Below are 14,616 nucleotides of genomic sequence, written 5' to 3' on the forward strand. Positions count from 1 at the left end.
ACATGGAAAAGCTATAGGGATCCACATGAAAGTGTTCATGGTCTTTTCTAACTCTCCCTAGGCATAAGTTTAAACCAGGTATACTCAAACAAGGAGAGGTGTACTCTTGGAGAAAGAGTAGAAAGGAGAAAATTCATACAATGGGATAATTAAGAAAATAATCTGAATTTATCCATTTTTTGTAACAATACCTGTGTAGTTAATTTTTTTGGAAGTCTGACAGGATGCAAAATGGGTCATATACTGATATGGTCTTAAGTAAATGTACTATCCCAAATCCTATTTCTATGTAGCCATCCGTCAAAATGATGTCACAGATCAAAATCATACAATGGAGACACACAATGTCATATTCAGGAAGTGGACCAGAATGGAGTATGAAGGGAAGAAGATCAAGAAATACATTCCTTTCCTTAGCTTCTGAGGTAAGTGCTGCATCTGTGAATTTATGCATCTCCAGTCTTTGCTCGGCAATTGAATGGGAAGTCTCCTGGGGGTTGAGTTATCCTGTAAATTCCTTGCAGCACTGATAATTATGCCATTCTGACTGCTTGCTTAATCTATTTGAATCCAGAGGTGAGTTAAGCCACTTCCTGACCATTAAAGTAAACTACATGGGTAAATACTGCTGTCACTAAAGGGGTGTGATGAAGCTTAACTACACCAACATCTTAACCTCGGCTCAGTGCAACCCCAGCTATTCCATCACAGTTCATAAATGCGATTGCAGGTCCATCTTTTGATTCAGCAATTTAATAACTTCGAGTGCTGTCAGTAGTGCTTTGAAAAATGGATCCTATAAAATGTAACAGCCTCAATCAGATTGTAAAAGATTCACCCACTGAAGATTCTTCCATTTCAACTATAATGAATTAATGTTGAGCTGTGTAGAAGTTCAAGTGTCAGTTAAACTAATGGGAATCTGTACTGTAAGTTTAAATTTTAACTGGACCAAAAATTTATTGGGAACATCAACTTCAATTTTAGTGATCTTCATGGTATATGTGATATGTGGAATTAAATGGATTTCCTTTGTTTTGAGAGGAGGGAATCTAATAGTAGAAATATGCAATTTTAAAGGTGTGTTTTGAGGGTTAGTTATGGCAGAGCGTATTTTTAATGTTTCAAGTCAACACATTTATAGTATTTTTATATTAGTTATAAACATCACTGTCCCATATGCGACATCAGGTGAAGCTGAACAACTGAAGTCTTATATTTTAAAAATGAATTTGGGGTAGCACTGGTGGAGAAAAGGTAAGAGAATAGGAAGATATGCTATGCCAAATAAAAAATGAAAATTTAAAACAGTATTAATATTATAAGGCTGTACTTGCTGCTGATGGCCTGTCATTACAAAGTGAAAATGAACAGAAATACATTTGAAACTGACAAAATACAATGATGCAAGAACACTACCCAGGGGGAAAAAGAACCCCATAGAGGTGTTTCATATCTACTGGTACCATGATCACAGAACTGGTTTCTTTCCAAGGTTTCTGCATTTTCAACAGATGCCTTATTTATCAACTGGCATTTTTAACTATTCCTAATTTCAAAATGGAAAATGTCAACTATTTGGGGATATTAAACCTATATTTGCACATTGTATTCATTTTTAAAGGCCACCTACTCAGCAAAATTGGACCATAAGATATGCTTCGTTGTGTAATGTGATTCATGAAGGGTACCAATGGGGTTTAGCTTAGCTATGTTTTTGAACCCAGGGAATGACTGCTTTCTGTTGTGTGTCTGCATTATTTTTTGTTACAGTCTTCATTTCCCTGTCCCCCTCCCTCCAGAATAAATACCTTATTCTTTTGTTAAGCTCACATTTAATTAAAATGTACAGGATTTGTGCAGTCAACTCGAATGAAACAAATAAAACAAGGGCCCCCTCTCTTGAAGGCATACGTTGTGAATGAAAAATGTCATTACAGTCTAAAAAATTTTGCAGTAAACAGGGTCTACAGAGGGAAGTTTCCCCTGTAATGACATCCATAAAATACACAAATGGCACTTTTAGTACCATCCTGAATATGGCATTTTCTGTGCTCTACACACAATCTAAATGGTTTGATCATAGAGCATAATACTCCATTGGGTTTATAGAACAATCAATGTTCCATAAAATGATGTATTTATCCAATAGTAGGCTCAGCAGTTACTGGTGTATGACATTGTAGGACACTGGCTTTGTACTGTTCAGCAGCACACATGCTGGCTGTAAAACTTATCTAACACTACTTCAACAACTTCATCTCATCTGTGTCAAGTAATTTGTTGAAGCCCCAGCTTGGCTTAAAAAAACTTGTAATAAAAATTCATGGAATTTTCAAGAGAATGAAAGCTGATGACAATAGAAAGGTCACATTGTGTCTCCCGTAAAGGGGTCAAGGGTCATTTGCAGTTCTAAAACAGAAAGTAGATTTCATGCATCGTGTAGCAGATAAAGATGGCATTAAAAAGACTCGACTCCAAAAGTAATGCATAACATGTCAGGAAAGCCTGGGTTAATGCAATATTGCATGCAAACCTCTACTTTTGCTTCCACCCCCACCCCAAACCTCCTGCACAGGCATACGTTTGGACCAAGTATTACATGTGTGTCAAAATAAAAGCAAGGAAACAAATTACTGAGCATTAGATGATAAATAGAAATTATTTTTTGGCTGTTTTTGACCAGTCTTCTAATAGGTACTTTTCTTAATTTTTATCTGATGTGCAGAGCAAAGCCATCATTCAACTACTGCTACTTTGCTACTTTACATTTATTAAAACTATGAAAATATTTTACATGTGAAAATAAACCATTTCATTTAGTATGTCAGTGTTTCAGTACTCTACATACCTTTACCAATTGAAATGGTAGTGGTTATACTTTCCTTTGCCCAAGGCTCCCCCCACAAAAAAAAACAAAAACCCGGTGCCAGGACTCATGTACAAAGGCCAATTATCTCCCATTTCTCAGTTACTGAAATAGAAACAGCTGACTTTCCCTCCCTCCCCATCTGTAAAGCCTGTGGCCAGAAGGAGATGATGGGTCTAAAATTGGTGGGTGAGTGGATGCTGGCTATCATCACCACTGAAATGAATTGGGAATCCCAGCCTGTGGCTTGACGATGAACAACAGAAATAGCCAAAGGACTGTAAATCTCACAGGGGTTATTGATGCTTTTTAATCATGCATGTCTCTATGGGCACTTGTACAACCACTTGCGGAGCACATACTGTATGCAGAACCTTTCCCCAAGACTCCTTTTGCAGGAACCTGTTCACTTTTACCTGTACCTGTACCTCCTTTTACACTGTGGTTTTCACTGTCTCCAAAGATGCTTCCATGCCTATCTGGTCACATGGAAAGAATATTTATTTATTTAGAGCATTTGTATGCCATCCCATCGCATAGCCTCGGGACGGCTTACATAAATAAAATAAAACATAATACAGATAAAATCCAGATCCACCCTGGCTGCATATTAAAACCTATAAACTGCTATTAAAAGTTATTAAAATATTGTTGAAATAAAACGGTCTCAGCCTGGCACTGAAAAACAAATAACGACGGCGCCAGGCAGACCTCTCTGGGGAGCGCATTCCATAGGCGGGGCGCCACTGCAGAGAACAGATTTCTTGTAATGTGGTTTGTCTTCTTGACATACTTAGAAATGCGGAAGTAAGGGACAAGGGGTCAAGCATCACTCCTAGGAAGGCAAACCACATGGGGAGAATCTTCACACTGGTCGGACATTGGAGGAAGGAAGCATTAGCTGGGCAACCATGGCCCCAGCAGCAAGCATCTCTTCCTTCCACCCTGAAGTAACTGTGAGAGGAGAGCAAGTAAAACCAGGTCTATTATTTTACCTGGCTTTGACCCAATTCATTCAGTCATACAGCCATATGAATAGGTGCCCACTTGAAATGTGAAGGCTGTTCTATAGATCATGCAAAGCAACTGTCCATGCAGTTGTGTGAGTTGTATAACCCATCAACTCCCCTCAAAAGAGGTGAATCATGTGTCAACTGGACTGCTGCTACCTAGCATCCAGCACCGGTACCCCAGATCCTGCAGCCAGAGGTCAAGGCTGACACATGGGCAATTTTCTGGGAAGATGGCGTCCTTCCACAACTCAGTCACTTTTTCTCATAGTATCCAGTTCATGCAGAACACCACAGTGCCAGCAGGGATTACTAGTGATGCCAGCAGGCATTTCTTCATGCTTATGTTAGTCTGAAAAGCCCCATATACATTGATGTACATGTAAATAATGTACTGTAATAAAAAGTGATACAAACTAATACGTAATTGACAAGAGAGTACTGCATTCTCCAGGTGATCCAGCTTACAATGCAGGGGGGAGGCGCTTAGGGTTTTAACTTGCCCAGTTATGTTTTCTTGTTAGTGTGCTAAAAATGATCACTGTCATAACTTGCTAGTCATAGCCACACTTTGTTTATAAATGGAAGCACGTTACACTGTATTGTCATATCTTTTCAGAGCAAATTATAGGAAATAACCATTTGTCTTCATTGCAGACACTTTCTTATGTATGGTAGAAAACAAACCACTATTCAACAACTGCACAGAGACAACATTAAAATCAGATTTACAGTAAACAGAACCTGCAGCTGGGGTAAAACACTAACTGTTAGTATTTTAATTATCAGCAATGCTTTTGGAGGTCTAACATCTGCTCACAGCCAAATGACAGCAGCTGCTTGTGTACACTTAAAACAATGTGAATTTTGTCTATAAATATTAAAACGTATCGTATGTTGTGTGTTCATTGCTCCTATACTCCTATTACGCTAGTCATGTCTACAGGGTATTTTAAACTCTTTCTTTCTTGTGGCAAATTCACAAAGGGCTGACCCCTTCAAGAGAATGAGAGCCAAAGACAGCAAAAATTCTTGAGCCTGTAAATTGAAAATGTTTAGAGATAGTAGTAGAGGTCACTCCACTATCAAAATGCTGCCATGAAATGCTTAGAAAACATCAGCAGTAAGTTCTGATCATAGTGTTCTCAAGCAACTTCAAGGACAGGGCAACTCTGTATTGAGAGCCAAACTGCTTAAGAATTTTAAAATGCTAGCACATAAACAGCAAACTATAATTTCATGGAGTTAAGAATACGTTCTCCTTCAAATGATCAAGCCCTCTTAGATAGGCTGGTGTTTCTAGTTTGCTTCATAAATGTTTAGCAATGCACTGGTAAACATGTTTATACTTAAGCTATAATAAGTGCGGATACATATACACTGGAACTTCTGTTACTGAAACAATTATTCATTTCATTTTAGGCAGATGCTGGATTAGGCACTGGACCAATCTGCATGTCACAAATACCCATAGGTGGTTTAAACTATGGATACGAGTGTGATCATTGCAAAGATAGAGATACATTGTTGTAGGGGAAGATTAATCAGAGGAACTTTGGGCAATTAATGAATTTTTAAAATATGGAAATTACATCACAGTTTTATGCATGCCCACTCAGAAGTAAGCTCTCTGAGTGCAATTACTCCCAGGTAACTTGGGTTATGGTTTTCAGTCCTAATAATGATTGATACTTCTTCAAAGGAGATAGGAAACCATGCAGCCTTTTGCTTCACCCAGTCTCTCCTCAACAGGCAATTCTAAATGTGTTGGGAACTGAAGCTTGAATGGTGTTTGTGTTCCTATGACCAACTGTGCTTCCTGGGCCTATACTAAGGGCATGCTTCCAGGTAAGCTACAGGAAGCAGACACACCTCTGATCATGAAAAAACCATATGGACCATCCTTATTCATACCAATAAACAAAACATATAGTTGTTTGTTCTAGCTGCTTGTTTAAGTGAGTATATTCTTAACAAATGGAACCTTAAACTGATGCAGAATGTCTCGTTAAGGAAAATTATATCATAGGCTGCAACATTCCAAAAGTCTTTTCAAACTTCTTACTCTGACAGGTCTTCTAGGAGGTATCATGGTTTTATTCTGCAGTTGTTGATTTTCTATAGTTATATTGTACACTGATCTCGTGTTTGGTTTATTTAACACTTAGATTAAAACAACAATCCACAGATGTCAAAAGAAAACTTAATTGGTGTAAATGTTTGATAAGGCATTGTTTTAACTGTACGCATTTTTAGGTTGTTGTTAGCCATACAATTGTTGTTAGCCACACTGTAAAAAGGAATAAAGTGGGGCAGAGATTTTTGAATAAATGTATGGATAAATTATTATGATTCACAAATATTAAGTTAATAGAAGCTGACATTATACGATTACCTCCAGGGCAGTCCAACTGCATAAATAAACCAAGAGCCACATGGGACAGGAATATTTGAAAGAGTCATAGTGAAAAAAGCATGCAATGCCAAGAGTCGGATCACAGCATTTTTGGGGACATTTCTCAGATGCTGCACTCCAACCACCTGAGATGGCCAAATATCACAGGGTGGCCCACATTCCCTTCCCTGATCATGAAATTCTAGGTAAGGAATGCATTATACAGAATAGTACATAGGATCACTTGCTACTCACTTGGAATCAGATAGCAACATGCAAAGACGCAAACCTTAATAATACATAAATGGACTACTGATGCTGAATTTTACACAATAACAATCCCACTCTTCTCACCAGTGCTACTGATAATATTATGGATTCAGACAAGGGGTGGGCATTTTATGGTCCTCCAGATGTTTTGGTCTACAATGCTCATCATCATTCCTCATGATTAGAATGCTGGCTAGGACTGCTGGAAGGGGTAGGACAAAACAGCTGGAGGGCCACACATTGTTCATCCCTGGTTTAAATGTTACTATGATTTAGATTTTGTTAGGGTTTACACTGTCATTGTAGATATTTTCACTGCTGTAGTTTTTGTAAGTTACCTAGACTATTTGTAAATTAGGCTGGCATTATAGTGAACCTCTAAATTTAGTATCAATTCATATGTTGCAAAAGGAGCCTTTGTCATACACCATGGTTTTACTGAATTCCCAAAAATTGGCTTAATTCAAACAATTGGAAAAAGTGGAATAGGATGGCCAATCATTCTGTTAGACTGACCTTTTAGAATTCTGCAACAAAGATTAAACCTCTAGTAAGTAGCTTCCAAGGAAAATGTTCTCCAACTCAACCTTGAAACATGCGGATTTTGAGAAAAGAACTGTTTAGGTTAGATGAGAGAACATGTGGAGAGTTTAACAGAAATTAAAACTGAAACAGCAGGTGCTGTTGCTGGATATTTACAGTTAATGTTTATTTTGCATATGTTTACATGGGCAGATTCATCACTCAAGGCTTTATCAAGTGGTTATTTGCATTTCTGATACAGCCATCTGAAAGGTGGGGGAAAGACCACAAAGATTTTTCATATCACACAGCAATACCTCAATCACCTCATTTTCATTAGAAGTCGTTTCCACATTGCACTATAAGTGCTGCATAAGAAATTCCATGCAGAGATGTGCTTGTAGTTTTACTCAGCTCTTAGGTGATCCATGGAAATTCTGACTTGATATGGAGACACAATATATATATTGCTTCAGTAACCACTCACTTAACTTTTGCCAACAACAACTTTCTGAACTGAAAACTTGCTCTTTTGTGCGGGACCTTCTTGCTATACTTTTGTACCTGACAAAGCATTAGGAGTAGCTGCCAATCAAATGAGGAAGATGGGGTGCTGATTTTCTAACTTTAGTAGTGAGCAGTCCTTGCCAACTTGTCTTGTCTTTTCACTGCCAGTCTGTGAAATGTGGTGCTTAAACACCTTCGTTAACACTGACAAGCTTTTAAACACCATTTAGCAGCTTGTTTCAAATGAATCCCATGCCTTTAAGAAACAAGTCAATGGAGAGAGATACAGCAGGGATTTTAGTTGACCACAAGCAACAAAAAAGTTACCTCCTTTCTCTCCCCCCTCCTCGTCTGTTTCCAAACATGTGCTTGCCTTTTGCTGCTGCTTACCAACTAGTGCTGGCCGTCTGATCCACTGTGTTCTAGTTCCCTTTATACAGACTATACTCACTAGCATTTCATGAAATAATGCTTACTGTGGTGTTGGAAAGGGGGATTGTTTGAACTCATGCACAGCTATTTCTGCACAAGTCTAAAACTGGAGTATAACGTACTAGGGAGATAGGCACCAACATTGTCCTTTTTTGCAATTCTTTTTTCCTTGGTACTGTGAAACTCTTTTATTGGTAATGGAGTACGCATTTTTAAATGAATATAGCTGCTACAAGGTCTTTATATCTACTTTCTGTTATTTCTACACTAATACGCTTAACATCATCAATAGCACTAATACTATTACTCCACCTAACAATATATGATTTTGATTCACATATGTATTTTTCCATTCTTAACCAACAGCAGCAGCAACATACAAATTCTTAGGCTTGTTTCCATTAATTCCCATCAGCTATAGCTTAAAAAAAGCCATAGGAAGCATAATTCTTCCATTCAGCTAAGGGTTTCAAAGAAAAGGCCAGATCTCAGGTTTTATCTCAGCATGCATTTAAAATACAGACCATCATAGCTTGAAGCAACCATTTCTCATAGTAAATTGATAACTTTTTCTGGTTTTAAATAAATACACCCTTCATGGCTGCAAATTTTGTTGGTGTCTTTCAGTTTGTAAACATACTTTCTTACACATTCTTTTTTGTATTTTTGATCCCTTAATCTTCTCAATAGCTCTGACCTATTACCAACATAATACAGGAATATTTTAAGGAGAATCACAATGAAAAGGCATACAAGAGTTGCATCACAGACTTTTTTTTTGGGGGGGGTACACTTTTCAGACAATGCACTGCAGTCATTGGAGACAAAATATCATAAGGTAGTCCAAATTACTGACCAATACTGATCAAGTTAGGGCACTGCACCATATATTGAATACAGGAGGGAGTTTGCATGATCCAGTATTACTGATGCTGACTGATTGCAGCTTTCCAGGGTTTCAGACAGAAATCCTTCCCAGCCCTAAACGGAGATGCCACACGCCCTGCCACTAAGCCACGGCCTTTCCACATGAAGTGAGGGCCCATGCTTAGGATTTTCTCTCATGGGGTTGTGTTGGGTGTCTTTCCTCCTCATTAGAAGACCATTGTGCTAGAGGGGTGCTCTTCTGCCAGAGGTGTCCCTTGCCCTTTCTTCTGATTGGTATTCTCCAGTCTGTACTGAGCTGCTATTAACCACAGAGCAATGGGGTGTGTGTGGTGGTGAGGGGAGGAACACCAAAGGTGTAGTAGCAACTAATGACTTGTGTGGGGGATAAAGTAAATAAAAAGGGAGGACAGGGTTAAAGCTCTCTGAGAGCTCTGCTTTCCCAATCTTCAAAGCAGTGTTCAGGCTCCAAATGATTAAACAAGCCAACCCATGTGAATTGCTAATCACAGAACTGCTAATCACAGATTAGTCTAAGTTTTGCCTTAGAAATGTCCTCTAAACTTCAAATGTTATAACACTAAAAATTAGCATCTATGAAGTGATCCAAGCCAGCAGAAGGGGAGAGGGGGAAGCTGTTGCACCACAAGGACAAACAAGCTCAAACTTTAGCAGAGATGCTGTGGGTACAGAACTGGTCCTAGATGGCAACAGGAGGCACAGCCTGGAGTTCTCCTACCTAGACTCAGAGTTGACTGGGGGAATGCAGGTAGGGGCAGTAGGCAGGAATGTTCTTTAACAGCTTAGGCTGGAACTCCAACTGCTACACTGTCTTGAGATTATGGATCTTTCTTGGGTTACCCATGTTTTAAGGGACATCCAGGCTGAATGACTGTCGAGCACTCTATGGGGGCCTGCCTTTAAAAATGGCTTCATACACTTCAAATGCTGTAACAAGTGGCTGCTCAAGTCCTGGAAGGATCATGTGATACCTATATTGTATTAATTGCACTGTTTATCAGTATATCTCTGGACCACTTTAAAATGCTGACATTGGCCTTTTAATCCTTAGAAGCTATGGATCTAGGTTGCTTGAAGAGCTGCCTTTAACTTACACTGGCCTTCCCACACTCCGAGATCAATAGCAGAGACCCTACTTTTGAACTGCCTGTCAAACCAATTAGGCTGCCAGGTGTGAGGGATAGGGACCGCTTGGCAGTGGCCTTACATTAGTGGGAATCTCTTCCAATTGTTCACCAGGCCTTGGAGAGGGCCCTAAAGATTTACCTGTTTGCTTGGTCTATAACTGAGCCAAGACTTTATGGGGTGCCGCTGTGTATTTGGCGCTATCTGGTTTTAACGGCAGCTTTTGATTTTATCACTGTTTCATGCTTTGTTTGACTCTACTCCATGGTTTTAAATTTTATTATATACAGACTTGGGACGGTTTACCCTAAAGGCGCCATATAAGTAAGTAAATAAATAAACTGTGTTAATGGAGGTTGCCCAACAGCACTGGATTGCATCCTGTTTTAGTGCATGTACAGAATGCGGGGCTGCTTGCTGATTTAAGGTGGAAGTATCCAACATGGAAATTGAAACTGCTGTTTAACTACCTTATATTCCTTGCTCAGTAATAGTTGCCACTGGAACAAAGAATTAAGGGTACTCTGGGCAGGGAGTCTCCCCTCTCCTTTTGTAATCTTGTTCTCCCACATTTGCTTTAATAAGCAGATGTTCGGGATATCAATGCCTTTGCCATCATAAACCACGAGAGGCTGAAGATAGCACAGAATACAGCTGCCCACTTATAAGCAGAACTTCACAATGAAAGGAACAGATTCTTTATGACCTGGACTGACAGGCAGGCAATTTTCCAGGTAGAATTTAAGGTGTTATTCTTAACCCCTGAAGTACAAAATGGTTAAAGTTGTCTTTCTTTCCAAGAAATACTCTTGCAACTGCTGTCAACAGAAGAATACAAGCTATTGACAGCACACCTTAGCATTTTCTCCCCCCACCCCATTCATCCTCATCCATGGGCTTGTCTGGGAAATGAAAAGTGCATGCTTCGATTCTTTGGACAATTACCAACCCAAAACAGCTACAATTTTTTCTCTTTCAAGTCCCTTAAAAAGGCAACAATTATATTGCAGTTCTGCAGATTAATGGGCCAGGCCCAGGCATTTCAACTCAAATGTATTTTACATCAAATGTATTTAGTCCTGTGTGATTTCAAATAGAATTATTCCTGATAAATTTGAATGTACATTTTTAAAGCATTTAAATAAACCATATTTAAACTTGTTGGGTCATCAGCTGCAAATATTGTGTATTAAACAGGGTACACCCATTCAAGAAAATAATGAAAACTGACACCAATATAATAAAATCATTACAGGTTTATGGATTCGGGAACTTAACACAAATCATACCCTTGCATCCTTCTAACTGATTAAATGTTCCTGCACAGCATTTATTCCAATCTGTAATCCTCACAGCATATTTTAGGTGTGTGGTCCTAAAAGATGCAAGATTGCTAGGAGCATTTGGAGATTTAATGGAAAGCAAGAAAGCCCGAATTGGCAAGCAAGCAAGTATGACAACTTAGGACAAGGGGCACAATAAGGCAAGTAGTGAGATAAATTGTAGCTTATGGACTCTACCAGCAAGCATTCACAAAACAGTCACATGGAAAGCATTGTGCAGAAACAAAAGGCAGTAATGACAGAATTGGGCATTTTTGTTTCAGAAGGCAGCTACAGATGGGTCTGTCATACTGCATGCTTCGTTTTTAGGAAACCTCAGCTACTGTCACTTTGCATCATGCTTGTAGACAAAGGAAGCTACAGGCTTAAGTGCGAGAGGGCAAGGGACTGCCAATTAAATCTGTGAATGCCCAAAACTGAGCCAGCAATTTTAATATGTTCTCTTTGATCAACTGGTCGCCTGGAGTTCTAGTTAAACAATATGCTTTATAGATTTCTCTTGTTTATTTTTTATTTCAGTGACAATTTTTCATTTTTAGTTGCATGACTTCACAGCAGCACAAATGCTTTCAGTGATCTCCTTTTCTATACATAGTTGCCTTATTTCTCAGTATACACAAACTAAAACAAAAAATATCCCATCTCTAAACACTCCGGAGAAAAGAGCACCTAGTTGCTCTGTGTTGTGCATGGAGCAGATTGTCCAGATTTTTCCTGCAAATCAATAGGATAACACAGAAATTTCATTACCATTCAGCAGTTTCAGTAGAAACCATAATTTGTTTATGGTGATAACAGTGTGATGGCACTTGTGACATGTGGAGACACACAGTGGTTTCCACCATCAATGTATATTGTGGCTCATGAGTTACAGAAGCAAGGAAAGAGACCTCTGCTCTGAGTAGCTGACAATCCAATTGTTGACAATCACTCCTGAACACCTTCTCTGTATTAGAGTTTGTGCAGCTTCATGGCATACCTGGAACTGAAAGTGATGAAGCAAAAAAGAAGATGGCTTGAGTGTAGATAGCAAAAAACTTCTAGTGGATGCCTGAGGACACCCTCTCTGGACCAAGATCTTAACCATTTCAGGTTAGTGGCAAATGTCCCTTTCCTGGGCAAGTTCTTTGAGAGGTTGGACGCCAACCAGCCCTAGGCAATCTGGGATGATACACTTGGTACACTTCCAGTTGGATTTTGCCACAGAAACAGCTTTGGTCACCCTGCATGATGATGCATGATGGGAGAGAGATGGAGAAGTGTGACTCTATTGATACTTCTGAATCTCTTGGCACCTTTCAGTACCATTACCTTCTAGGGACACTGAGGTAGGAGTGGGGCTGCCCTCAGAAGGTAGTGCCCCATTTGGATGGCTAGCGGCAGAAGGTGGTGCTTAAGAAATATTTCTCAGTGCTGTGGATTCTCTAGTACTGAATGCTGCAGGGGCTGGTTTTGTGCACCATCCTATTCAGCAGCTACATATTATTCAGCAGCTGCAAAGTGAGGGATTTTAGAGTGTGTGGCTATTAGCATGCTGAGGAAAAGCGGCTCTATTTCACCAACAGGTGAGGCTGTGCTTATGCTAGATCAGTCCCTGTCTCTGATAATGGACTGATTGAAGTCTAATAAGCTGAAGTTCAATTCAGGCAAAACTACAACACTGTTAGTGGGTGGTTCTGTTCTAGAGGGAGCTGCACTCCCCTAAAAAGAGCAGATCTAGGGGTTCTTCTGAAGTCATCTTCTTCACTTGAGGGTCAGGTAGCTTTAGTGGCATGGGGTATCTTCTACCAGTTTCAGCTGGTGGACAAACTAAACCCTTATCTTGACAAGGATGGCCGGATCTTAGTATCTATGTTTTGGTGTTCCTAAGTTAGATTACTTCATTGCACACTACTTAAAGGTCACAGCTTGTGCGAAACATAGCAGCCAGATGAATAACTAAAGCCAGAAGATCTGCACATATAATACCAATTCTTCTCCACATACATTGGCTGCCTGTATGCTTCTGAGTCCAATTCATGCTGGCTTTTAACCTACACAGCCTTATATGGCTTGGGATCACCTGTTAGAGAGCCATTCTAGGCCTAAATCTACTTGGACAGTATGGTGAATATATAAGGCTTTCCTCTGAATGCCACTTCCAAAATAAAAGCTTAGATGGTGGCAACCAGGAAAAGCGCTTTCTCTGTGGTAGCAGCCCAACTATGGGATGATCTAGTTAGTGCCTAATGCCACCTCCTTTCAGTGCCAGGTTAATGACATGTGTTGGGAAAATTTGGATAAGTCCTGTCAGAAAAACATTACTTCTGTGTGCTGTTGCATTGTGGGATCAAATCCTGTCTTCCTTCTCAAAACCAAGCTGTCACTGTTTAAAATGGCATTCCCTCACTCCTTTCTCTCACCTTTAGCTGTAAGCTACAGTAGACAGGCCATTTAGTCCAAATATACATTGTAAATAGTCATTGCTGGAATTCAGTTTACAATAATCTTTTGATAGCCCAGAGGGCTTCATCTGCCCTGATCATTCAGAATGTTTAGAGTCGAGATAAGGGTCTGAGCTTATCATAAATAGTTTCTAGTAGCTTGAATTTACATGTCTAAGTAGACCTGGAGATGGGTTCAAGTTACTCAACTAAAGTGTCAATACAATGCAATTAGAAATATTGTAATCTCATTGTTACAGTATGATTGACTGGCATTCCTTTATCTGTTCTGTATGTGATGACCTCAGAACCTTTTTGTAATGTCTACATTCTGTCATCAATTGCCCTGTACCTGTATGTGACTGGGAGTATATAAAAACTCTCTAGTTGTGTTGAAGCTTTACAGCAGACTTTACCTCTACCTGCCCGGTAATGCATGCATTATCGTGAGTACCACGGGAACCCTGGGTAACACAATAAAGCCTCAGATGGTCTGGACGCTTGATCTTTCCCACGAACCTGAGTTTTATTTCCTCTTCTCAAATTGAGATTCTGGGATTCTGACACATGACAATTAATAGTCTTTAATGGCATATGGCTTATATCAGCTATTTCTTTTTAATTCAACGTGTTTAGCTGCATTTAACTTGCTTTCATTGTTCAGATTGTTTTAAATTCTGCTTTAAATTTTGTACTGAAATTTCATGCTATTTTTACTGCATCTGTATTGTCTAAACTGTTGCAAACCACCCAGAAAGTTTCAGTATAGTGGTTCAGAAATAATTCTTATTATTATTTCTGAACAAAATGATAG

The sequence above is a fragment of the Varanus komodoensis genome, unplaced genomic scaffold, assembly GCF_004798865.1.
Source record: "Varanus komodoensis strain SLA01 unplaced genomic scaffold, ASM479886v1 scaffold17, whole genome shotgun sequence".
Taxonomy (NCBI): Eukaryota; Metazoa; Chordata; class Lepidosauria; order Squamata; family Varanidae; genus Varanus; species Varanus komodoensis.